The sequence below is a fragment of the Lathamus discolor genome, chromosome 3, assembly GCF_037157495.1.
Source record: "Lathamus discolor isolate bLatDis1 chromosome 3, bLatDis1.hap1, whole genome shotgun sequence".
NCBI classification, from domain to species: domain Eukaryota; kingdom Metazoa; phylum Chordata; class Aves; order Psittaciformes; family Psittacidae; genus Lathamus; species Lathamus discolor.
Genome location: NC_088886.1, coordinates 77,181,468 through 77,208,812, shown reverse-complemented (window position 1 = coordinate 77,208,812; position 27,345 = coordinate 77,181,468). Strand labels below are relative to the sequence as shown.

General features: G+C 46.5%; 1 long non-coding RNA gene across 2 annotated transcripts; it reads right to left on the bottom strand.

Moving 5' to 3' along the window:
• Nucleotides 1-4,994: 4,994 nt before the first annotated feature.
• Nucleotides 4,995-26,555, bottom strand: LOC136011064 (uncharacterized). Of its 2 annotated transcripts, XR_010611176.1 has the most exons (4): nucleotides 26,379-26,555; nucleotides 15,299-15,498; nucleotides 6,731-7,510; nucleotides 4,995-5,403 (listed from the first exon to the last, which is right to left on the bottom strand). It is a non-coding gene; the product is annotated as an uncharacterized LOC136011064 (long non-coding RNA). The 2 variants fall into 2 exon arrangements; XR_010611175.1 differs by lacking the exon at nucleotides 4,995-5,403 and having other exon boundaries at nucleotides 6,436-7,510.
• Nucleotides 26,556-27,345: the final 790 nt, after the last annotated feature.

The following is a 27,345-nucleotide window of genomic DNA, read 5'->3' as shown; positions in this document are numbered from 1 at the left end:
AAGCACAAGCACCTTTAACAGCATTAGAGCTGTGCTTTCTCACCTGCTTATTCCTGTCCCTTGTACACTTCTAATGTTTAGGCAACATTTATTGGCATGCTCAGACTTGCAACTTTAACATCGGAAGGGCATTGCATCAGTGAGATGAAGGGTAGAAGTAGCATAGTCACTGGATAGCTGTCACACAGACGGACACTTGTGAACCAAATCCTAAGTTAAGTACTGCTGAAACTCAACGTTGGGAATTTTGTGCTCCCCCAAAAAAGACAAAGCAGAGCAAACCAGCTTCTGCTTGCCTAGAGCAGGACAAAGCTGGTTTCCCTGTACCTCTGTTACCTACTGGTCTTCTCAGTTCAAGGGCATGGGAAGAGGCAGCTGTGCTGAGAAGGTTACAAGTATAACCTTTGAATGCATATTTCAGAGTTCACCTATAAAGTCAGCCTGTCTATTCCAGCTGGAACTCGAACTGCTTAACCTTCAATCTCAGTGTCTTTAAGATCAGAGCTGCAAATGGATGGAGAATATTGTTTCCAAAGGGCCTGGCAGCCTGTTACATATTATCTTGAAGTGGAGTGGGCAGAGGGATGTCAGGGCGCTCTGTCCCAAGAGAAAAGGATGCCCTAGGATATAGCCCACTGAGCCACAGCCTGTGTGTGCCTAAGTTCAGGCAACTTTGTTAAAAGGCCATGCGAGGCCATGTGTGTAAGTGCCTTCCTCAAAGGTGTCAAGAAGCTGTAGGACATGCTAGGCTTCCACTGAAGGCAGCTGGAGAGCTAGGTGCCTGAAATTCCTTAGAATTGGGCTGCATGACAATGAAGTCACTTTTCCTCCCTGAAGAGTTACATACATTTTTACTGTGCAATAATAAAGAGATGAGGGAAGAGGACATACGTTTTTACTGTGTAATAATAAAGTGATGAGAGAAGAAGACATTTATACTGTGTAATAATAAAGTGATGAGAGAAGAGGTGAGGGATGACGATACTGAGGTACGTAGTATTTTTAACAAAGCTAATTAGTTTTGGTTTAAAAATACAAAAAACCCCACTAACCCACAAGACTGTGTTCCAGAAGTGAGCCTCTAAGGATGAACTATGCCATATTCTACTAAAAAAAATAAAACCCAGAACTCTAAGTGGCAGTTTACACAGAAGAGCAACTATAATCTGTTCACTTCTCACTGTTGTGAACCATTTCAGTTTTTACTCATATTAATGCAGCAGATTGAGCATACCTTTGCATGGGGAAGGTTTCTTTCTGTAGCATTTTATTCATCCTCAGTAGAATTGGCTACAACACAGTACATTTTAGCAGCAGTGCCAATCTGTTCAGCTTTTGTGACATGAGGCAGCACACGGGAGCACTGCTCCTGGCAGAGGCCCAGCTATCAGTGTTCTGCATGCTGCCCTGAAAATGGAGATGTTTCTTTTGAGTTGGGGCTGGTGTTGCGAGCAAACAGGAGCAGAAATTGCTTCACAAATAGCCAAACAGAAGCTTATAATTTTTATGATTGTCTTTTAGAACTAAACCTTGCTTAAAGCAACTGTTCTGAGCACAAAACGCAAGAACAAAAACACCCCTTTTCGGCTGTGAGGAAGTTCATCTTTTATGAAACCTGGAGGAACAGATGTTACTGTGTTCTCAGGCAAGTAAAATCTGGAAGGAAATGAACACCATTATCCAGGAAATGAAAATGATTGGAAGCAGCTGTAAACTGGAGCCTGCTGACTCTCCCTAGCAGGTTCTGTGGCTGTCACTCGTCCCTGCAAAGCAGGGCTTCAATGTCCCTTTAATTCATTTTACACTGTCAGGGACACCCCCATGGAGGCTGGCTGCCACAGCTCCACTAACATACTTGAAGATTAGTTTAGGGAAAGCACAGATGCTCTCCTAATCCCATGTGGAAGCCGCGAGAGAGTGCAAACTCCGTATTACACAAGTTCCCTTCTCTGACTCAGTGGAAAGGATTTCCTGGATGCCCAAGGCAGTGTTTGGTCAGACACAGGGAGAATATGCAAGCGAGCGTGAGTGCAGCTCAGTCAGTTACACCACAGGCATGGCCTATCTAAGCACTCGAAATAAGAGTTATTGGCACATTCCTACATTTCTAGGCAGCCTTCCTGCCTACAGGACCAATATGTTCATGTGAACCCATGCAGCTATTTGGCTCAGAACCTTAAGGATTAAAACAGACCTATGTGAGGCTTCCCCTTGTTGTTCTCAGGTGCATACAGCCAGGATCCATGTACCTGTGCTGTGTGCCCAGCTCCTCCTCACCACAAAAACATCCTTCCTAGCTGCTGCCAGAAAAGAGTGCTGCAATTGCCACCATCTCAAAGCCATCTTCTGCAGCCCGGCTGATGGCTGTCAGCGCTTCCAAGGAGCTGAAGATAAATGAAGTGAGGGTTTTCAGCAATCTGATAGTGCCACAATCCGAGAGCAACTGCACAAAGCAAGCTTTCCTGGCCCCAAGAGAGATGCATGATGAAAGAGGCTATAATACTATAGCCATAGCAACACAAATGTAATGCCTTGTGTCTGGGAAGGGTTTGCAATAATATGGATGGTGTTATTAACCACCTGCATTTTAGATATGCTAAATCATCACAAGAGCTCTGATGCAGGGCAAGTGGAAGAGATCCTTTTTTGTTCACCTGGAGATGAAACACACCCTCATCCTGTGTTTATTTCAATACATGAGCCCTGCTGAGAGGACTACCAGCGGTCAAGGGCTTCATCAGTTGCTTGGGGACACGCAGGCGGCATCAGCCACAGCATTAAAGAGGTGGCATGACAATAACAACGACAGCACGAGTTATCTCGAGCAAGCTAGTCCATGCTCTCCAACTGGCTCCAAGACCCAGCTCAGAAAGTCACACAGCTGACATATCATCCTGTGAGTCATCCCCTGATACTGTGTGTGTCCGGCACAACTCATGTGGTTTGGCAGCACTGAGGGAGGTTCCTTCTCCTTTCTTGCTGCCCAGAGTCAGTGTTGACCTACAGAACACACAAAGGGGTAAAGCCACCAGAAGACATCTATACAGCAACTTGACCACCTTTGCTAGTCATCATCACCTCCCAGATGATGACTAGCAGCACCAGACAGGATTCATACCACAAACGTTACTTGCAAAGCTGTCTAGATGGAGAAATATGTATCAGCACAGCCAAAATACACCCACCTACACCAAAAATAAAGGTTTACAGCCCAGGTTGACTAATAGACTCTCTGAAGTCCCTGCTTAAATACCAGAACGCATACAGATCTTAGCCAAATGCAAACAACAGACATTCACAAAACACTAAAATGGATAACTGATCTGCACAGCACTGCAAAGTCAGGCCCATCAGGTTATACAGATTTCTTTCATGGTCTGCACCATTATGCCCTCTGAATCTACTCCCTAACCAGACAGTCAAAGCATTGGAACATGACTGGCATTCTGACAATGTCCACTAGGACATTGCCGACTGTCACTTCATCAGAGTATGCTCAGTCAAAGCCACCATTCTCCCACAAAATCACCCTTTCTGCTTGGGCTGGCAGGTACAGGATCTAAAGCCACAGCCTGCAGCAGCTGGCTGAAGTCAACTGGGAAGGATGCACATAAATGTGACAGGGTACATTAATCAGAAAGCTCAGATGCAGTGGGTCTTCTGGCAGGACATGGAGCAGAGGGGTTCTGGAGCAAGGGAAGAAAATAACAACAAACAAAGAAATCATGCAAATACATGTGAAAATTACAGCTCTCAGACTAACCTCAGGCCTGAGCCCGCTGAGTTGTGGCTAAACTTACACGTTAAAAAAGTCGTGTGCACCAGAAGAAAGACACGCTATTTCAGGAGCAAGGACGTGGAACTAATAGATGGGAGAAGCAGAAGCAAGGCAAGGCAGGAGTCCTCCCAGCTTGCCAGACGTGACTCCATCCATTCTAGACAGGTACTGCCAGTTAACCGGGAGGAACAGATGCTACACGTGGAAGGAAAACTGCCTCACCGGAGTGCGCAACAGCACCTGGCATGTGTCACTTTAATGACAATGAAAGGATTACGTTAATAGGCAGGTAGCTATAATGAGAATAGCCACACAGGCCACACACAGTACAACTTTTCAGATGCAAAAAGGAATGGCCGTGGTGACTGAGCAGTCAATTGACCATACAGACAGATGTTTAAGATGGGTGCTTAAAACTCCATTTTTTCATGAAGAGCAGAGCAAGCTTTTTCTGCCAGGGTAAGGTGTTGGTTTTCCACATTAGGTCTGATGGTCATCAGCTCAAGAACAGCTGGGATTTTTCTTCTGCAGTGAAAGAAAATATATCATACATTTCAACCCTTAGCTAAAAGCTGTCATCCCGAAATGCTGGATAAAGTGCTGCAAAACACCAAGGCTGTTTTGTACCATTGCAGAGATGATTCATGCCTTTGGAGGCTGTGCTAAGCCAAGACAGATGCTAAGCCATGAGGCTACTGGACATAGCGCTCAGCGTGTGCCACACCAACCCTGGTCAGTTTTAAGGCCTGCTACAGGAGCAGTGCTAACAGCAGCACCTCAGCAGCTGCCTTTGACCATCCTCATTGCCATGTTAGTGCTGCAGCCAGTGCAGTGGCTGCCCTGGACCTGCTGTAAGGTCTACTGCTATGTGCTTTCCAGGTGTTTAGAGACCACCACTCCAAGGAGCTCACATCCTGAGGTGTTTAACATCTCTGGTGGACACCAGAGGCACATCACATCATCTGTTGCTTGTCACCAGCAATGCAGGTAGCACATCTCAGCCTGCATGGCTGTGACGCTCAAGAGGACACGTGAGCAGCTGCCACCACCACCATGGCAGACACTGCTGTTTAACAGAGCACAAGATGAGTGGCGAATGAGCCCAGAAGAGCCTTTGAGTCAAAGGCAAGTCATACTATGTACCTGAAACAACGTTATGTGTACAACTGTCTACTCCAAAAAGCTACATTATGCATTTAGGGATAGACACCAGGAGAAGAGTGGTTAGGGAAAGCATACACTAAAATCACAGGTTAGAAAAAGGATGCTCAAGAATGCTTTTCTAGATGCTAAAATACTGGCAAGAGGCAAAGCTGGGGGTTTTAACCAAGGCTTATACAAAAGACCTTACACTCTGTTTCCCAAACTATGTGCTAAAGTTACTCATTAGCAGTTCTCCATCAGACAGAGGGATGGTTAGTCAGGGCAGGAATGTATGTTAGTTTTTATTTTCTCAGAAGCACGCAGCTTACATCTGAGGAAGATCAATTATTAACTCCGGCCTGAGATGGAAGCGTACAGGTTTAACTTTCCTTAGGGACATCATGTTTCTAGATCGGACAGGTTTTGTTGTGGCTTGCTCCCACGCAGGTCATTAGATCTCAGCAAACAGTGAAATGGTCCCACTGGGAGAAAGGACAGTGCAGTAAGTACTGATGGGAATAAGATAAGCATTGATTTAATTTAAATTCATTTTTTCACAGTGTTAATAGAAACAACGTTGTGGGGAAAAAAAAGATCTATTCTTCCTCATTAATCCTAGGGCTTCGGCTTTGCTGAAGCCTGTTAAAAGAGTTTTTGTCAAGGTGCAGTGTTCTGCACCTGTGCTTCATGGGTGATGTTTCAGTCTTCTAGAGAGCCACTTATGTACACATGCATTTAATTTGGGAAACCATCCTTGCACCTCTGAAGACTGCTCTTGAAGTGTAACTCCAGGCTCATTCATCAGACCTAACTGAGCTTTTGAATGTCAGGTGTTTCTGCACAAACCCAGTTTTTCCATGCACAGCCATATATATGTATTTTTACCATTTTATTCTGTTGATCCTTCCGTGAGGGGAATTGTTGCTTTAATTTAATACCATCAGCTCTTTATCCTTGCCACCTAAAAATTAACCCAGCTTTACAGCTATGTGACAGACCAACATCACCTGTACCTACTAAGAGCAGCGGCAGTGGCTGGTACATGAGTGCTCTCACAAGTGGGTTTCACATGTTACACAGCCACTTGCCCTTGGGGTGTATTCTGGAGCTAGACCTGCTCCCCAAAAGTCATACCCAGGTTCAGAGCACCTCTGATGACCTGTACTAAACGCCTTCCTCAGAGGTACCTCTCCCCTTCAGGGGAGATCCATTAAATTCGAAAGCAGGAGGAGGCTGATCAAGCTGAATTCCCTAAGTGTGGAGGTCTCTGCCCCATGCTGTGGTCTTCAAAGCTGTGCTCCACAGCAGGCAAGATCAGGTGAAGCTCTTCTGTTGGACGACAGTCCACACACTGCAAGCTGGCGGTGGTTTCTCAGTTTTGGCCCTTGTCTTCTAAAATGAGCAAGGGAACTTCCCCACATCTGCTGGTTTGCAAATGCAGTTTCTGTCTGACAGTACACGGCAGCAGCCTGCGATAGCAGCACTGGAGGAAGCACAGGCAGAGCCAGGGGCTGGAGTATTGCCACAATACTCTGCTTTGGGAAGCTGCCTTCCATACAAAGAAGACCTTATACTCTCCCACTAAGGCTGTGTTTCATCCTGGCCCACCCCAGCAAGCCCTCTGCAACCGCTGCCTCACAGCTGAGATGCTGAAACCCAGGGGAGTGATGTGGCTGCGTGGCAGACATTAGAAGATCTATTTAAATTGATTATACTTCAAACAAAACTGGCGCTGTCAACGTCTATTTTTATTAAGGTTTCAGGAACAATTTATAACCGCTTACCCTTTCAATTAAAAACATGCATTACCTCTGTTGCTGAGCCATCAGTTCTTGCAAAACGTCTTTGCTGCCTCCTAACACTGCGTTAACTCAGGAAGGGACCTGTGGCACAGGAAAAGGAGCTACTGGCCCAATTTCCCTTCTCAAAACCAGTGCATTGCTTGGGCACGTCTTCAGATGGATAAGGCTCTTAGAGACTGCAGCATGAATGGTCTGCCCCCAAAACCAGAGAGGACAGCTCAGACTGGGGAACAGGGTGAGAGCCAGGAGCTAAGCCAGGAATGTTTCCTAAACCAGGGAAGGAACCCTCTCCATCCAGCTGAAAGTGCCTGGTAGTCCAGAAGGCGTTTATAGCTTCCAGCTGAGGAGGAGTCAGCAGTACCAGTCTGCAATAAAGACACACTGCGCTGGCTGTTACAAAGGAGGCTCCTGTTCAGGCCAACTTGTAGATGTTTCTTTGGCATGTCTGCACACAGTACTCTTCAGAAGGAAGCTGGTGGCCTCCTTCACACTGAAGTCATTTAAAGGAGGGTTGTTTTTCTGGCCATCCCTGCAGCCTCCTATCTGACACATCACAGTGTTGCTTTATGGATTCCTCTGCCAAGGACAGGCTCCTTGGAGAACTGCACTTCCCGGCAGCTCCCTTCTAAGGCAAAGCTCTGCACTCAGCTGGGCTTAGCTATTCCCTTCATCTTTAGTCTTCACTGCAAAAACAGACCCACGCTCTGGTGTCCGTCGTACCGGTGTCAAACTGGAAAGAACACGATTCCTCTATTTCCCTTGGCTAAACACCAGCTGACTTCACCTACTGAAAATAAATACATAAATAATCACTCCACACACCCCCCCAAAACAAGCAGTGCAGAGAATGTGACATGATTGTACCATTACTTTGGCCCCCCAACAACAGCTTGCAAACTCTTCAGCGCCTGTCTCTTGATCACATGCCCATACAGTGCTTGACTCGACAAAGCTCTGCCCCTCATCCCTGACCCCTGGGCACTACAGCCATGTGATCATTACAGGACATAGGGACAGACCCATCAGACAATGCCCTGTGATGACTTGGGTTACCAGGAGACTGGGCTGGGCCCTTACTCATCCTTCCAAGGAGCCCTCTCACAAAGGGCACCAGAGAATCAGTAATAACACATGCACCAGCCCAGCTAACTCCCTTTTGGCCTTTAGCCAAAACCAACTATTGTCACAAAGGCAGGGGCTGCAACACAGTTTGAAGATGGCAAACACTTCGGTTACTGCAGCAGCAATCCTGAGAAGCAAGTGGAAGAGACAGAATATATGTACATGGGTACATTTACGTTTATACTACCCTCAAGTTGGAAGCCAGGTTTAAGCTCAACCATGTTCATGCTGATAAGGCTCAGCCCAGATCTCAGTTCCTAATTTTCCAAGGAGCTGCAGAGTGGAAGTTTTTACTTAGTCCTGCACATAGTTGTGGTGCCCTGGGTAAAGTTATTCTATGTCAACCATCCTAGCCCATAAAGTCTTAACAATTAACACCTCACTGCTGTGTAAAGTGGATTAAGCGTTTGCCAAAAAATGTGCTTTTCTTAAAGAAAACCTATGGCTCAGATATAGTTTTGGCCACAGAGTCAATGAACTACATAGGCAAGGTGACAGAGAAGATGATAATCTGCAGCAGACAGGGCAGCTGAGGATAGCAAGCCAGTGGCCAAGTGTGTCTTTAGCTTCAGCCTCCTCTGCCTAAGCAACAGCAATTACTCTGGGATAGCAAAATAACAAAGTCTATTTGTAAATTATTAGCAATATCCCATTGATCTTCCTATACGCCTGTTGCTGGTCTGCTTAAAGCCTGATGACTGGAGCTACAAATGCAAGTCACTCTGCTCTGCAAGGAAACTGAAAGGAGTCATTGTGTGCTCTTTGACTTGGAGATGACTCACTTTCAAAGCTGAAATGCAATTAGTTATGTGATGGTTTCTCAAGCCCAAAGAGCATTCAGTTGGAATAACGTCACAGGGGAGAAAAAAAAGTCATGTTAGCTAAAGGGACAAGCTGAAATTCACCACCTTGCAGCTGCTGCCTGTTTTGTTACCTGTCTGGTAGGACATCACCTTACTACACGTTGTTTCCTTTTTGAAGGGACACTTTGTGCGCCCTTTGCAAAACCAGTGCGTAACAGGCTCCCCCTGCCCAGTCCTTTCTCCTCCCTAGCAAACCAGCCATGCTCTTGGGTTGGAAGAGAAGGGCTGCCTCCGTGCACATGTGAGCCCTGCTGAACGGGTGCCTGGACATGTGCAGAGTCAACGGGGGATTTACTGCTCCACCCAAAATTAATCTCATCATAATCAAAGCTATTTGTACGTGAGCATCCGCTTTGCTTTAGATGACAACCAGGGCTACTGTGCTACAGGAGGCTTGTCTATTAGGTGGGGCATGTAGTATCGCCTACTGCTTTCACGTGTTATCTTACAAATACTATTGCAGCAACACGAACAAAGGCAGGAGGTCATAAAAGGTACTGGAGGACAACACAAATATTTTGATGGGTAGGTTTGTAGTGTGTTGTGTTTACTTCCTTGAGTAGCACCACCATGAATACCGCAGCGACTGCTTAATCCAGAATAACATTATTTTTGTGTGTGAGAGGAGGAGGAGAACTGAGAGAGGAGCATGCTATAAAAACAATGAAACTGGGTATACAGAAATGAGGGATATTTTTGTTTTTTCTACGAAGTCACTGAACAAAGAAAAATAAAACCTGTTGTAGCTAAATTCAATTTATACAATTTCCCTATCGCCTCCTGCGCCTGCCATGTCCAAGTTACTTCTTTATTTAGCAGCACAGCCCTTCCCTAATGTAACAGCAAAATCAGCCCAAGCTATTCACAAAGTTTGAGGGCTGGTACATTATCAGGCGTGGTGACCGACAGCGATATTTCATCACGACAAACAAACAAACAAATGCAACCATAAAAAACCTTATCAATCCCAGCGTTTGCCTCATGCCATTCAAGTTCATTATGCAAGCTCAAACATCCCAACTATATTAGGCACTTCCTTTCAGCCTTTCCCCTGAATGACTGTTTGCTTTGCGAGTGCTGCAGGGCAAAGATCTGTCTTCCAAGGCTTTAAAGTGCTCAGCACACTGTTGGCATCATGTAAAAGTATCATAAAGAATACACAAGCATAGATCTGTATAGATTATTACCAGTCAGCCAGCTGCTACATTTGCTGTTATTTTACCCTGCAGTGGCTACCTCACTCTGATTTACTATAAGCTCATTATGGGTTTACAGAAATGCAAGGGCAATCTAGCAAATGCAAGCGATTAATAATTCCCCCAACAAAAATAATCTGAGTGAAATACAAAGTGCGTCACTCTGTAGGAGAGCAACTGGAGCTGATGAGAAAAGCTGTCCAGAAGCACAACCTACAGGTGTAAAGCGATACTGCACTTCAGACTACAGGGCTCACACTGAGTTTATATGCAAGGATCTGAAAGAGGATTTCCAAACCAGTTATGAGCACAGCACATAGTACTGGGAAAAGAGAGTGAATGACGGTTGAATCATCATGTTAATGACGATTTCCCCTGTAAGTTCTGATTTTCCCTTTAAGCTCTTCCCTTGAAGTGAATTAGGCACCGTAATTTCTAATATCACTTCCACCTCCAACAAGTCAGGAAGACTTGGAGTCCACACAAGCATCATTTACACCTGATACAGAGAAGATAAACAGCAAAAGGAAACATGGCTTACCTCCAGGTGAGGGTCCTGGTCTTCAGGTTTCTCCATAAGTAGCTGCACAAGCACCCTGCCAGCTACCCCTTCCATCTCCATCCCCTTTCCCAAATTGATTTCACAGGGAAAAGTCCAAACTCCATATTTCTACGTCCCAAGGACATCGCTTTTATTACCAGGCAACACCAGGAACGCCCCAACAGCTTCCTCCAGTCCCACCAGCATACCCAGGTCTAGCAAGCTTAGGCACACCCCTAGCAAGCAGCTACAGCCAGGGGTCCAGGAGTTGTAGGGCACCCATCTATCATGAGCAGGACCATGCTGGTACCAGGTTGCTGTGGTTATCCAAGTCATGGGTGGGGGAAGAAGAGGAGAGACCCTGTTGGGTGCTAATGCTCAGACAGCTGTGCTCCCTGGGGTCATACACCATAAACAAGGGGTCCTTTCAATTCCTCTCTCCCCAGGTAGCTATTTCTACATCATGGTTATCTCTACATTACCCTTATGACTCCTAAGTACATTAAAATCGTGTATGTGTCTCAAAGCCCACAAGGTGTTCAGCCACTCCAGAACTGGTGAACAAGGGTGTCTCTGGCCTGACAGCTCTAAAAAAAGCCTGGGTTTCAGCTGCAATTCCTCAAAAATGGCTCCACTTGAGAGGTTTCAAGTGGGAGGGCCAACAATTGCCTTCAACTCTTCAGAGTATCAGCCTTTGTATCTGCCCTGTGAAGGCCAAATGCAACTGTTTCCAGGTAATTCAGTCTTGCTGCGAACAGCAGCAGGTCTCTGTGTGGAAATTGACTGGAAAAGCTATTTCTGAATCACTGCAGACATTTGGGGATAAAGGGAGCATTATTTCCTTGATTTCTTTTCTTTCTTTCTTCCTTTCTTTTGGTGGAGGGTCATATGGAGGCAATCATCACATGGGCATCTGGGGGAGATTCCAGAGCAGAAGCAAAGAACAGGTTTTTTTCCTGTTGCTATTCCAGTAATTTTCTTCATGTGGAAAAACACTGACAATGGTCAAGCTCACAGTGTTGCTTACCTCTCTTAGGGCATGGAGAGGTGTCACACATAACCTGCTTTAGATCTTAGCGTTTCAGCTGCACATGCGATGAAGGCATTCAGCAAGCACACAGATCTGTCAGAGATTTCCAAAAGCATTGGGATCTGGGGCAGGAGTCCACCCAGTCAGGAAACCTCCCCAGCTTCTGCAGATCCCTCCTTAGCAGCTCATGTTTTCAGGAACGGCAAAAAGAGTTAATGTAGATTAAAAAAGACAAGAAAGCTGCCTTTTGGTGAACTATGTATGTATTTCCTTTGCACTCTCCTTGCAAACCAGCAGGGTGTGCCTGCAGACCAGCTTTCTTGCACATAACTCATGTTTTGCCTTAAATGATGCAAACTCTCTTCTGTGTGCTTCATGGCTTTTTTTCAGTCAATAAAAAGAAGAGGCTATGCACCCAGTTAAAACCATGAAAAAGGATCACCCTTGCTGACACTAAACCACCTCTCTGTAGTCTCTCACAAAGAGTGCAGCTAAACTTCCTCAATGCATAAAATAAGCAGTGAGCTGAGAAATGGAAACCACCTCTGGTTTCCTAATGAACACAAAATACTCTCAACCTCCTCTTTACGCTGCCTGCTCTTAGGCGGATCAGCTTGGCAGCCTTCCCACCAGGACCTCTAAAAGCAGACCTCCTGAGAAGGCAAATGAGGGCACCACAGCTCCTTCTTCCACCCTGGTCCCGTCAGACCCTGCTTAGCATCACTAAATTTAGTGACTTCTCCAGCTCATGGGGTTAAGAAGGGACCGTGCCTCCAGGAAGTGCCCCATCAGCAGCACAGCCAAAGCCAAGAACTGGATGCAAAGACTGAATTGCACCACACTGAAAGCTAAATCTATGCAGAATAATACTTTTATAGTATCAGGCAATTTAGTTTACTGCTGGGACACACAAAGACTTGGGCTGTGCAAAAGGACAGGAGAAATAGAATTTGAAAAGCTGTTTAAAAGCACTTTGTGCTGCTAATAGGAACTCCAGGTTTTTCCCTGTCATTGCAATATTGTGCACATCAATCTGTGAGTTCACCTCCACTGACCCAAAAGAGCTACAGCTGGCATTTGATCTGGTTTTGACACTAATGCAAAAAAGCTGTCCTGGATCACTAGCGAGCACCATCTGCTCTTTGCAACTGAAATGCCATCAATTCACACACCAGGGCCAGGAGCTGCAAAAATAGCTAGTCTAAAGTGAGATGCCTCCATCTGTATTTAGGCACCTGCCTGACTTTCAGGGAGAGCTGAGCGTGCTGCAGCTCCATTAACCTGCCACTGCAGCCTTGGCTGTGTCCTCTGGGATTCTCCAGCCTGGAGGCTGGCAAAAAAGGACTGGTTTGTACTAAATGCTGATATAGCAGTCTCCCAGGTGAGTGAAATTCTCCAAAGTATCTAGAGCACCAAACCTTGAAATGACCAGATCGCTACTGACTTTCCATTTCTTAAGCCAGAACTACTTTTTAGCTCAGTTACTTTAAAAACCATGAAGTTAGAATGGTAATTTTCACTTCATGGAGATAATGAAAGACAAACTCCGCTTTTAGTGTTTACAAGGTAAAAGCCAGTTTGCACGAGCAATGGGAATGCTGCACTAAATTGGCAGCTACAGACCCTTGTGCCCTGTTTACACAAAAGACTCTCAGGAATATCTTCGTTCAGACCACACTGATAACACCATTTCCTTTTCTTCCAAAGGGGACCAGAGAAATGCAGTCTCATATCTACCGTGTAGGTCCAGGAAGACGTTTCTGTACCAGTGGAGATCTGGCATTTTTACAATGCAACATAAAAATCCTGAAAGCTATAAAAGATGTTTTCACTGTATTAGTGACTATCATTTTGATGTGAAACTCTCTTTAATGAATACCTGACAACCAAACCTTTTAAAGGAATGATTTGACTTTGACATGAATACATTCAACTGCTGTTTGTTGAATGATATCCCTCTTAAACAGCCAGCCAAAGAATATAGCGACACTGTAAATCGAGGGTTTGCAGCACTCAGGACCCTGTTTGAAACCTGCCAGTATACTCAGGGCAATACAATACTGGATTTAAGAATAAGCTTAAGGGCATTTGCACAAGCAGAGAGAGGCCTTCAGCAAGTCAGTAGTTGCTATGTAGTCAAAAAACAGTCCTCACCACAAATATTCTCAGGTATTGTACACAGAATAGGTTTTTCCATCAAATGCAGACTGACACAAAGCCATGGACAAGGTGCTCACCAGTTTTTAGGTCAGGTCTAGCAGCCAGTAATTCCTGCTCAGTGCCAGCCTCACTGCTCCAGCCGGAGCAGAACACTGATGTGTGAGTATGCCTGGCAGCTCCACGGCCCATCCAGTCTCTACAAAATGCCATTTAAGCACTCTTGGACCAAGCAGGTCCCTTCTGCACCAGATTTCTGCTGGGACCCATAGAGGTTAACAGGCTTGCAGTCACGGGATCTCCATGCTCCTCCTCTCCGTCACTAGTGCCTTCCTCCACAAATGCAACAGGCAGTTCAGGTAACACAGAGGTCAAAGGCTGCACAAAGCTGACAGCATCTTTACAGCAAAACAACAATGAAACATTTTCAAGTTTAACGAGTTCAGGGGTTGGGTTCTTTGGAAAGCTCATCTTTTGCAGAATCAAAGAGGTCCGATGTCTATAGATATGTCCTGTACACATAGGTGCCTTGAACAAGTACATTCCAACCTGACAAAATGCATCAGAGTACTAAGAATGCCAAATCAGAGCACCAAGAAGCCCTGTATAGGCAAGCGGTAAGAGATGCGTGCTTTTTGGACAAATAAAAAGCCACAAAGCAGGTCTGTTTTCTGAAGGGCAGCCATGCCTTTTCTTTACCAGCAGGTGTCAGATGGAAATAAGATGTCTCAGCTGACATTGCATTGTCCCCTTCCCCGGGGGCAACAAGCCTGTCCCTAGCTCAAGGTGGTCCTGACGTCTGTCAGCTATGACCCTCATCATTTAGAGACACATTACAGTACACATAGGGGTCCTGGATAGCATTTCAGAAGCCACCTCTCACTAGGCAGTTCTCTAGCAGGACACACCAGCTTGCTTTCTCATATGCATAATGACTGATAAGGGCAAAGATGCCTGACAAGTAACACTTAGCGTACATGCATGGATGGGGGATTTTAGCAGGACATGTGAGAGCAACGGTTTGGGTGGTGTTTCTTTTTGGAAGCACTGAGATTCCCTTTTCAAGATGTGAGCTGTGAATGGTGAGCAAAAGAAATACAGGCAAATAATGATTTCCCATCTCATGGCAATTTCTAAGCTTCAAGTAAACACCATTTAGGTCATTTTCTAAAGCACTTCAACAGCTGCTCTCACTCAGTGCAGACCTATGGAGCTGGAATCTCTGCTCAAGCAGCCTGCCAGAAACACCATGGGCCTCAGCATGGCTGCACAGCAGCAACATTAATTCCCACCTCTCTCAGAGCATCATCGGCTGGAAGGAAACCTGCATGGGTGTATGCTAGGAACTCACCCACGTCTCTACCACCACTTGCACTGCAGACTCCCCTGCTCCTGAGGACTTCGCACAGGAGGCCTGAGAAAGGTGTCCCCGAGTGCACCATGTGCTGAGGCATCTTGGTGACAGCCACGCCATAGGAGCTCAGTCCTGCAGGGGAAACCCTCTGCTGGACACCGGGATGAAGGGAATTTGGCCTTGGATATGTGCCTTCAGCTCTGCTGGGCCACTGGTAAGAGGGAGTGACAGCCATTTCTTTGCCCAAAAGGAGAGACCTGAACTTTCAGCTCATTAATACCCAGAAAGTACGTGTTACCTGAGGGAGCTCACCATGTAAGCAGCTGCTGCACCACAAAGTCTATTACAACTCTATTAAATGCAATCATTGATTAGTGCAATTCACAAAGTCAGAAGTCTTCTTGATTTGTGCCATGTTATCTTGCTTTAGAGAGAGGTTTTGCTTCCAACTTTACTTCCAGAAAGTGGGCATCCATTCCAGAATCCATAGAGCCTTGTACTCTGTTCCCCTCCTGGAACAAATACAAAGGGGAAGATAGATGCTTCATAGGTATCAATTTGCAGCAGCCCTGTGAAAGTGTGGGAGTATGAATGTCTGACATCCCCCTGCATAGCTCCAAGCATCCTCAGCCCCATCTACTGCTTGCTGGCTCCACCAGCCTATGCTAACCTGAAATACCTTGAAATAGAAATGATTCATTTGTACGAGCTGGTAGCTAGCGTTTCTTTCATCAGCCTTCCATAAGCAAGAGAAGAGCCTTTCAATATAAAAAAGAAAAAAAGACCAACAAAAGCATGAGTTTTACTGAAACGAAGTGTTCCACAAAGCTTTAAAACTTAAAAATAAAACATCAGGGTGACTAACATACTCAATGCAGCTGGGGGGAAGGAAAAAACATAAAGAGGAGCTTTAAGTTTCTGTCCAATGCTCTCCTTGTTGATCACAGGATTTGTCTGCCTTTCACAACCTTCACTAGGCACAGCCAACACTTCACATGGACTTGTCAAGCGCTGTTGTTGCTGGTTTACAGCACCTCTTCCTTGTGGCTGAACTGTTCTTCAGCAGCAGCCGTGCCAGTTCAGGCATGCCCCAGCACTTGCTTCAGCTGAGGTTTGGGTTGCCGCCCCTCCTGTGGCCAGCGCCTCCTCTGCTCTGCGCGAGATGGTCCTTCATTATCTGCGCTTCCACTGCAGGACAGTTTTTGCTCCCTCCCTCTCCTTCCCCATTTGGTGGGCAGGTTTCCAGTACAGACCTCAGGAAACAAAAACATATGAGATTTGTGCTTTGGTGGCTTGGAGCAAGAGGACAGCACAGCTTGAGTAGCACAAGCGGCACTGAAATGCTCTGCAGCACTGGGACTGAAGTGACCCACACTCACTGTTGCCAGAGAAGAAGCAAGCTCACAAGTGAAGTCGTCTCAGGATGGATATACTCTATCCAGGATGCAGGGTGGGATTTCCCATGCACACACAATACACACACAGGGGAGAGGAGCAGACAGGAAACGCACATGCAGAAACATTCGCTTTGCTCAAGAGCTGCATGGCCGCATCATTCCACCATCTATCCACCATCAGCCTATTTCCCCACCGTCACTTCTCTCCCTTCCCAGGCCTCATTCATCCTGGGACCAGCAGCTCCAAGAGGCTCATGGCAGGGAACATCTTTGTGCAAGTCCAGTGCAGTGGCTACAAGCATCAAGCAAACACCTAACTATTCCCATCTTCCTCTCCAGAGAATGACTGACTTTGACACCCAAACATCTGCCAATGTTCAAGTAGAGATACAATAAGAAACCTATTTAGGCAAACAGATACACTCTGGAAATGCTATGTGTGGCCAAACTGGATCTCACAAGGCGCACAGAGCTGCTCCTCAGCCGGTACAAAGCATACTGCTAAAGGATATTTGCTCAGAGATAACAGCTCCGGGGAGCAAAGGCTGAGCCTTGTGACGGGGCAGAGACAGAAGTGATTGGAACTGAAAAGGAGGAAAAAGGGAAAAATCGGAAGAAAATTACATGTCATCTTTTCAAGCACGTATTAATGGACATTGAAGGAAGGCTAATGTTACACTGAAAAACAAACCAGATTTTGCCTTGAAGCTGTCACTTATGCTGTGCTCTGACATACTTTTGCAATGACTATTTCCCTGTACTTTCTTCATCAAGGGCAGCACCATCAGTGAAGGAGCTGGCATGTAACCCTGCATGGGGCCCAGAGGACCCCTCTCTGCTTGCTCGGAGGGTGAGCAGACAGGAGGGGAGGCAGAGAAGGGTCTGTGCCCCTTGCTCCTAAGGCAGAGCTGCAGGGAGGCAGCAGGGCTGGTGGACCCTGGTAAGGGTGTTACACCAGATTCATCCGTATGAATCACAGCTCAAAGGCACCGGGAGGAGCGCTGTTGTGTTTGGCTCCTCATATGTCTCTTCTCCTGCAGAAAGACCAGGCTACAAGAACATAGATCATGATTTTCTCAGTATGAGTCTTTACTGACCAAAGCCCGACCTGCAAGAAATGTGTTTCTGGTTGCTACATATAACATGACTTAACCTTTCCTCCTTTACAGGAGGGGAACTGTTATCATTAAAAAAGGGGGGGAGGGTTTAGTGTATATATTTGGATGGAAAAAAAGGATTGTTATTCTTATGGGTTTAGCTGCATGTGTCAGAGCTTCTCTTGTCTTTCTCCCACAGCTGGTCTGCTCGCACAGTTGTTGAGTCCCAGCACAGCCAAACCCCTGTGCATTAAACACATTTACAGACCATTAGCCCTACTGACCTCTTCACAGGCTCAGCATTTGCAGGGAGCCCGGGGCAACCACAGCCAAATTGTTTAGCTGTATCAAAGCTCTGCTGCAACAAGGACAGTGTCTGGTGGGAACAAATTAGCCTCCTGCATTCATAGCATCTCACCCATCCTGCTTCTTCCCTTCTTCACATCAGTGCTCCCTTCGATTACAGATGTTTGAGTTGATTTTCTCCCTAACCCAAAGGCTTTTGGTTAAATTGGATTTACTTATTTTTCTCCTAACCTGCGCAGCACAGGTAGTGATGGGTGATCTGAGTTTCACCATCATCACATCCTTCTGCAGCTATTTGGCAGCTTAGTGCCAGGGAAGCCCAAACAGCAGAACTGTTGATCTAGGAAAAGAGATGGTTTAGAATCAGCGATTTCTAAAACATGAGAAGTGGAATGCTTTAGCAATTATGCAATTATGACATTTAGCAGAAGCAACGTTAAGATAATGCTTGTTTACATTGTCTGAAACAGAATTAAAAATAAATCAGTGTATTTTTTTTTTTTTTAAGTGGAAAATTGTTTGTGTGAGTTCACAAAGGAAAAACTCGCTTGTTCCTCCCTGGTTGCTGACTGCATCTGGTCCACCACTGGGGGCACAGCAGGAGCAACCCCTTCCCCTGCTCCACTGGGAAATGTCCCCCCCAGCACTAGCAATGAGGAGGGTGAGGTGATACACTCCACTGCCCCTTTTTGTGTCTTAAAACCAGACACAGAGCTCATCACCATTGAGCTTTGCTGCCCTAGATCACCTGTGAGGCTGCGACCTTGTGCCCCACCACCTTGCTCAGGACAATGAAAGTCAAGGGAGGTGCTGGTCCTGCTGGACTGCGGGATCCCAGTACTAAGGGGACTCAAGTTTTTAAAGACTGCCAGGATCTCGGCACCATTCCCTGGGGCATCTGGGCAGATCCACAAGCCAGTAGACATCATGACTGAACCACGCGTGAGGAGGTGAAAAACCAGCATGGCAAAAGGCTGTCATTCGTGGTCATCCCAGATGGCGGAGGGGAACGGCGAGAAAAATGGTTTTGATTTATAACTGCTTCACGAGCCTCACAGAAATGGGAGAAAAAGGGAAAAATAAGGCAGAGTGGAAAAGCAGCAAATGGCAGCTTTGGTGCAAAGGTGGGGCAGCAGGAGGCTGAGTCAGTGTGAGCAGGCTGGAGCAGGGACATGGGTGGACATGGCCCGGTACCGGCACAGCCCCATGGGTCAGGGAGGCTAAGGGTCCTTGCAAAACACATCTGCTCCAATTGCCATGGGGAAAACCAATAAATAATAATGGCAATAGTAATTATACTAATGCCTGGTTTTACACAAAAATAGAAAGCAGAAAACTCCACCAGTTAATGGCTCTGGGCTCCCTCCTACATCCCAGACCTCGGGCACTCATCTCAGCCTGGTTTTAAGCCTACAACACTTCTACCATCAGATATAAAACTCTCCTGCCTGGTTGCATAGCCGCCACAGCCCGACCTGCAGGGTGAGGGGTTTTGGGAGCAGCCCTGACTCTGGGGAGAGCCTCCAAGCGGGAGAGGGCTCCACTCGCCCAGCCCTCAGTCCCCTTGGAATAGCTTTCCAGATTGAGCGATCATTGTAATTAAAGCAGAGTCAAGTGTCATGGCAGGGCAGCAGTTAAATTACAGGTCTCAGAGGTGGGCCAAGGCGTACATCTGACTGCCTGACAATCACATTTGTAAATGGAACTCTGAGCTCCCATACACTGTAATTGCACCCTGATCTGAGAACAGACAGGAACAGAAATTTGCCTCCAAAAAACCCATGTTGCAGTTAAATTTCTCTCCCTTCCTTAACATATAAGTTGAAATATAAGTATTTTAAATTACAATGGGTGATACTTCCGTAAACCAGATATTGTTGAAAATGAAAGGGCAAAATAAAAAGCTATATAATAAGTAAACCTGGGCTACCTCAAGTAACTTATATTCCATGAAACATCTTGCAGACAGCGACCCAGGAACTGCAGCAAATAAGGTGAGCACCAGGGTAGCAGAAGCTGCCCTCCATTCAGTTCCTCAAATCCATCCAGGATATCCATCACCCAGCTGGTGATCCCAGTTCATCGCCAGGTGCCTGTCCATCCTGCTGGCAGGGTTAACCGGCTATAGGGTACTGGACTGGGTAATCATTTCAGAGCAGCCTACTTTAGCTACAAAGAGCAGACCAGGGCTTGTCCAGAAGCGAAGGGAGATTCGGGGTTGGAGCAGATGATGGCTGTGTTGGCGGTGGCCTCTGACTGCACTCAGCAGAGGACTGTGCTGCTCACACATGCTGGGAAATGCTGTGTGGGCTGCTCATGCTACAGTGGACACATTTAGAAGCACTTACACCGACACTTCAAAAAATACATTAATTTTACACATCTACTACTTCAAGAGGGCTGCCTTATTTGTTTTTTAATTTAGTTATTCAGAACACCACCCTTTCTCCCTGCTAAAATGTGCTCTGTGTAGCAATCAGGGCGAAGAGCAATCCTTTGGTCCCTCGTCTGTGCAGAACATCCCCAAAACATAAAAATACCAAGAAGTTATAAAACCTTCCTTCCACAGCCATCTGCTTGGGGAAGGAAATCCCCACTATGCATATCTCCTCGCAGGGCCAGCAAGGGGGATGCAGGGAAATAATAGGTATTTACCCAGCAATATCTTAAAAAAGATCCATGGAAATGCTCTATTAAAATACCACCAACAAACACAGACTGTTTCCACTAGAAGCTAAGGGTTTTTCTGGAGCACACGGGTAATCCTGGACTGGCAGTCTGGCAACATGCTGGAGCCCAGTTGTAGGACCCCAGGAGGACATCTCTTCTGGGAGCTGTGTTTCAGCACATGAGGCTTCATGGCTTATGAGATGCCTGAGCCGTTTACCCTGGTTGGCAGGAAATCTAATTACAATTCATCATTGAATGCAGCAGGAAAATACATAGAGAACTATTTCCCTCTCATTTCACTTTTACATAATGGCAAAGCTGGCTTTGGAGGAGGACTTTTTTTTCCCCTTAAAGCACGTAAAAATTACTAACAGACCAGAGTAAGGTGATACTATCAATTAAGCTAGCAGCACCGTTACATGGAAATGAGGCTTAAACATCAAAAGCACAGACGTCAGTCCCAGTCAGGTATCTGCTACTGCCAATCGCTCACCCAGGTCATGCATGGAGATTTAGCTGGTTATGCAGGTTTGTGGCTACAAGATGTTTCCTCCATCACTTGTGGAATAAGAGCTTATTGATTTATTCATTTTAATCAGATTTCTCTCATGTCATGCACACTTATCAAATCTGACTGGCAGGGCATGAAATAGCAATGCCTAAAAACAGCAGTGAGGAAGAGAGTCTCACTCTGCTTCCCCCTGAAAGCCCCTATGTGGGGCCGCCCAGAGGTGGGGTCCTTCAGGGATGGAGCCAGCAAACCAGGGTAATACAGGCACTGTTGCCATCACAGGGGCACTGACACCAGTAACAAAGGAGCCAAATCCAGGCCCCTTGGAGGCAGTTAACCACAAGTGGTGTGCATTCGCTGCAAAGGCAGAGGTACAGCCCAAGAGTGGGCTTTTTGGATTGGAATACTGAAGTCACGTCATGAGGGGGATCCAGTGCCAGTCTTTAGAAACACTAGCATTGGGCACCATAGAAAAAAAACCCACCAACTTGAGCTTTTCTGTGAGCTCTGGGCATGATCCTAGTCCCACAGAAGTGTGTGGGTGTTCTGCAACTATTCCCAGTAAATGTAGATCTGTTCTCCACTCCTTGTTCCCTTAACATCTCTGCTTGGCATCTCTTCCTCCCCTCGGCTCTCCTTCCCTGGCAGGAGTCTGCAGGTCAGTGCCCGCGGCCCAGGGCAGGGCTCCACCACCCGTCCCATGAGCTCCTGGTGGTGTGCATGGCAGCTGGAAAACATCCAGTTTCCAGCAAGCAGCTGCCTGAGATACCTCCCACATCAGCAGGAATAGCTGGCTCCTGGAGCTGCGCATCCGACGGGAAACGCCCGCCAGCCCCCGAGCTGCTGGGAAGCAGCTATTTGGGAATGCCGCATTTGCAACCTGTGCCTTTAAATTCGTTTTACTATTACAGTCATTTCACTAAGCACTTAATTGCAGCCATCCCTCTGCGTCTGTCTCGGTCCGACTCCCACAGATGCTCCCACGCCGGCCCACGCTCTGACTCACACGCCCAGCCACTGTCAAAAATCCCTGCTCCGCGCCGAACGCAAACGCTCCCTTCAAACGTGTGCTGCCACTTTGATCTATTTCCATAGATTCCTGTGAGTCATCCGATCCGTCTCTGATCTAAACCCAGTAGACTAGAGCCTACATGTATGTTGTTTCACATCAATTTGACTCTCACGGAGGGCTGACCCTGCTGTAATGCATGGGCATGCGAGAGCAGAAGATTCATGGAAACTTCTAGGAGTGAATTGCTTACCTATCCAAAAAGAAGAACAATTATTTCCTATTAAAAAGACCTGTTGTACTCTAAAAAAAAATGTGTATATATATATATATACACACACACATCAGGGATAACAGTATTCTGAGATATGAGGTCACAGTGATGCTCAGAAACCCTTTCTGAACCCACTTGCAGCAAGCACTGTATCACAGCGTTTCCCCACCCCTACCAGCCCAATACCCTCTCCCTCACTTTGCAGATGGCTCCATGGTGGTGCCAAACCTTAACATGCCCATTCCAGCAGGAGCAGGAGACAGCCTGCCACTAGCAGTGCAGCTTAATTAAGGCATCGGGAATGATTAGTCCTGGGCACCTCAAGGGCTGTGCAATTTGGCTGCTGTCACAGAGAAAGGCAATAATGACACCCAGGCTACCACTGAGACGCTATGCTCATCTAAGATTTCATACCTGCTACCTGGCAGATTTGTCCCCCCTCATTATCCCAAATTCTGAAGCTATGCCCCAGGGGGTACCCAGATTACTCCCAAGTGGGTATTTTCACCTGGCAATATATCCACATGTAGCACTTGTGACTGAATCCATGAAAGCCATCGGGGAACATCTCTAAGCCTGCCATCTCTTCAAGCCATGACGTGGTTTCTGGGGCCATTGACGTGGGTAAGTGTGGATACTCAGAGGATGCTCATTCCTACCTGGAGGCTGTTTGCCTCCATACCAGCCTGGGCATGAGCTAACTCCGGTGCCCCTCCACTCCCCACAGGCAGGACCACTGGCCATGCCTGCACTTGGCATTGCATATATACTCTCTGCAAACATTGCTCCCAAATCCACTGTTACTATTCTCATTGCCACAGCCTCTCTGCGTGCAGCAGGCGGGCAGGATCCCTTCTTGAATGCGTTGCAGGCATGTAGCAGATGGTGCCTGTCACTGAAAGCAAATAAATGCTTTGGTGCCCTGATTTATCTGTACAAATACCACCTGAATTATCGAGGACAGAAAGACCAGTTACAAACACCTGTCTTGGTGGATTTGGACTTGGTGCTAACAAGCACTGAGCACACAGGGTTCATGCTTTTACAGAGTGTAGGTTATAGCACTGTTGATGGCTTATTTAGATTTGCACAGATGCATTTGAAAGAGAATTTAAAAAAATAAGAGAAGCCAGATGGGTTTCATGAAGTTGTCACAAGGATCATTCCAAGACATGCCTAAAATGCTAAATATTAAGGAAAAAAAATTGTGAAACTGGAGGTCTACACCTGAGCTTACTGAGCTCACTGGCAAAGCTCCCATCATCTCCCTGTGAGCTGCAGGCATGCAATTAGAGATGGGAAACCCAAGGCTAAATTGCTTCCTCTTGCTCCCTGGGTATAAATCCAGCTTAACTCCCTTCTGCACAGCAGATTAGTAACTGAAAGCCAAACCTTGCTGCTAGATTCAAAGCTTCCTGCTGGCTAAGGCTCACCATTTTATTTTCCCTACCCAACCATCCGTCCTCCTAATGGGTCTCAGCATTGCCATCACACCTGCACCAGCAGGGTGGAGGGTACCCACACACATCCATCTCCCCCTGCAAAGCGCAGCCCAGTTGTAAAGGAGTTCTGGGAGCTGGAGGTTTATTTAAACCAAGTCAGCAGGGGCTCACTCCACCCCTTGTGGCTGGCCGCAGCTCTCCCCAGCTGCTGGCAAGAGCGGTAGCACTGCATCTCCAGGCCATTCATCATGGGGATGCACCATGGAGGATGCTCTGCCTGGTGGAGCGGGACGACTGTTATTTGAAACATCTTGGACTAGTGAAGCATGAGTTTCAACCAGGTAGATCTTCACAGGAAAAACATCTGCACCAGGAGGGTGACCAGCCCTTACTGCAACATACAGCGGTACCCAATCCTGAACACCCCCAAAAGTGAAAGAAATTGGCTGAGCAGCCTGGGGAGCACGGCAGGGCTCAGCAGCCACCAGGCTTTCCTCCAGGGATCCTATAGCTATGTAGCACATCGGTACTGAAAAACCCCTCTCCCTTTTTCCCCCCTGCTTGTTTTCATTAATTTTCTTTTGTTTTTGTTTGTTTTCAAGAGAACTGGGGGAGGAGGAAGAGAAAGGGGTAGAAAAAACATTACATGATTTGATTTCAATGACATTGCACTTTCCCCATTCTTTTTCATGCTCAATGGGAGCAACATGTGCAAGCCAGAGAGAAAAGCACATCACACCAGCCTAAAACACATTGCCTTGGGCAGAACCCAAGTTTTCTCCAGCTTCACTGGAAGTTGGATCAAGCCTTTTGAATAGCCAGAGCTGCAGTCTGTGATACCAGGGGGGGTTAAGGAAAAAAAGATATTATATGGCAACTTAGGTTGCAACAGCCTCAAATGTTTTTGATGGCTGTCAACACTGCGGAGCATCACAATCAAAGTGGCACTTAGCCCTTCCTGGTCCCTCACAGTGCTTCCAAGCGGGAAACAGTAAAGCAATCAAAGCTCGAGAGGGAGACCTTTTGTCTTCCAGTCTATAGATGACATGCAGTATATTAGTAGAGTGGGAAAGAATCACAAACAAGCATGTAAACTGACTGTTTTCCCCTCTTACTCGTAACACATAAACTCTAAATAATACACCCCAGAGGTGCTGCAGTTAAAACATGTCTGTTTATCCATTTATTTCCATATGCATAGTCTTTATTGGAGATCAAGACAAACAGAAGCCTGCTCTGCTGGCATTAATCATCTCCCGCATCCTGGGCTGCCGGGATGCGGGAGGTGGAAGGAACGTGACAGCCGCGCACGTGGGCAGGCACAGAGGTGGGTGTTTGCCTGTTGGAGCAGAGGTTTGGAGCAAGCCAACATGAATGCTGAAATTCAGAGCATTCCCAGGGTCTATCACAGCACTCCCTGATTATTTGTGCTATTTCTTTAAAAATAGCTCTTCTTTGCGAATTTTATTTGTGACAAGATGCACACTGTCAGGGTTTGGGGCTGAATGTCTCCGGGGATAAGGCAAAATGTTTCTCGTTGGTGGAGGCTCACACATCTGTGCTCTTTGAACACCCTACTTTCAGGCTTGCCTCTGCACCGTGGCCGTAGCACCTCGGCACTTGAGCGCTCTCGCCACAAGCCCTCCCTTCCCGTTCAGAGCCACTGAAAGCACCTTGACCACGTTTGAACAGGAGAAAATTTGTTCCCCCTCGCCGTGGCACAGGGGGAAAGCTGGGTGTCAAGAAACAACATGGGTACAGTGCTCAAAAGTGCACTCAACATAGCCTCTAACAATGCGGGCACGTAAGCACGGGCATGGCTAGCACAGCCAGTGGCAGGACTGAAATCAATTTAGAGGAGTGAAAATAGGCTCGTTGGGAAGAACCACGGCACAAGAGCCATGGCATTGCTCCACAGACACCCTCTGCCACACAGGATAGCTTTTCCCTCCACCACCAGCTGTGTTCCCCCAGCCACTGACTCTTAAACCAGGTCAAGCCCTTTCTTGAACATTTATTTAGCTTGACAGCAGCTAATTTCACTGTCAATGTGGTCCTAGTCTATTTAGTTAGCACTGATTAATACCATTTCTAAACAAATTAAGGCAGCCAGAAAGGCTTTTGCACCAGCGCTAGTAAACCAAATCACACTAAGCCTGATTAAACACCCTTAAGTTAAATATCTCAATTAAACTCTGCATAGCAACACCTGAGGGTTAGTCCTTTAGTTTAAACCCCAGTGGCAGTGTACACCTCACAGGGTGTTATCCCACCTCTTTAATACCCGAGTGTACTTATTTATCTTAGAATCATAGAATCATTTAGGTTGGAAAGACCCTTACTGTCATTGTGTCCAGCCGTAAACCTAACACTTCCAAGCCCGCCACTAAACCGTGTCCCTAAGTACCACATATCCTCTTACATCCCATCTAGTTACAACAACAACGAAACCCATAACATCTCCTATACATGTGATACGTGACCCAGCTGTATCCGCAATGAATTACATGGCTTTTTATGCAGGCAGAACAACTCCCTCATTGGGTACCCTCTGCCATAAACAGAGCCCGCATTGGTTTTACAGGACTGCTGATGTTTTGCTGATGTGAAGGTCAGCCTCACGCAGAAGAAGCTGACAACAGGCAAAGCTCACAGAAGCAGCAAAGCAAAAGGCAGCCTGACCCACCTTTACCTTCTGCTGATGACTGCCAGGAACAGCAAGGAAAGCTTCAATCTCACCAATGCCTTAGGCAGTGTGTGATAGCACCCATCCTCTCGCATCCTTCCTGAGGAAAGTCCTTAACATAGCAATGAAGAAAACAGGTCAAAATGTAGGAACTGCTTAAATATGCTTTGTGCCTTCTTTTCGGAATGCTTAGCAAAGACCCTGAAGTGGGAGCCCGAGGAGGGACAGGCTGTATGCCATCCTGCCCAGAGGAAATGTAATCAGCAGAACAGGGGGCAGCTGCTGCCCCTCTCCCAGCTATGCCAGCACCACCTACTTGATTTCAGATCATTTCACTTTAAATGTAAAAACCAAAAAAGATAAAAAATTCATGTATTTGGTTCCATCCACCAAGCAACAAAAGGCAGGTGTGGGTATGGCAAATGGGAATCCAAGGTGATCTGCAGAGCGAAAAGGGCCTCATCTTCCTTCTTTGACATACGTAAAAAGAAAAGCTTTGAAAGATGATTCTTGTTTAAAGCTAAACAATGAGGAGAAAAACATAAACTTCCCATTTTTGCCCTCAGCCACAAAGACTGCAAATTTATTTTGGGAGAAAGCAAAATGGCATCTCAGAGCCTAACACGTTCAAGACTCCAAGCGCTCCAAAAATAAACCTGAGCATCACAAGGCAAGCAGCGCTGTGAGCAGGCTCTGTGCTGAGACCGCCTGCCCCTGTCAGAACAGGTTTCGTGAGGCTTTATAGCAAAGTCATCTGGTGAGAACTCTACTGTCTAATCCACAAAGCACACCTGATACTGTAGGAAGAAATCTTGCATGTACTCAGTATTCATGCTGTCAGACTGGGGCTCCACATAGCACCAGGAGCACTTTCTAAATAGGAAAAGTGAGTGATTGGGGAAAGAGGAAAAAAGGGGAATAAAATATAGGATGACGCTTATATAGATGCAATGGCTAACAAATGGCT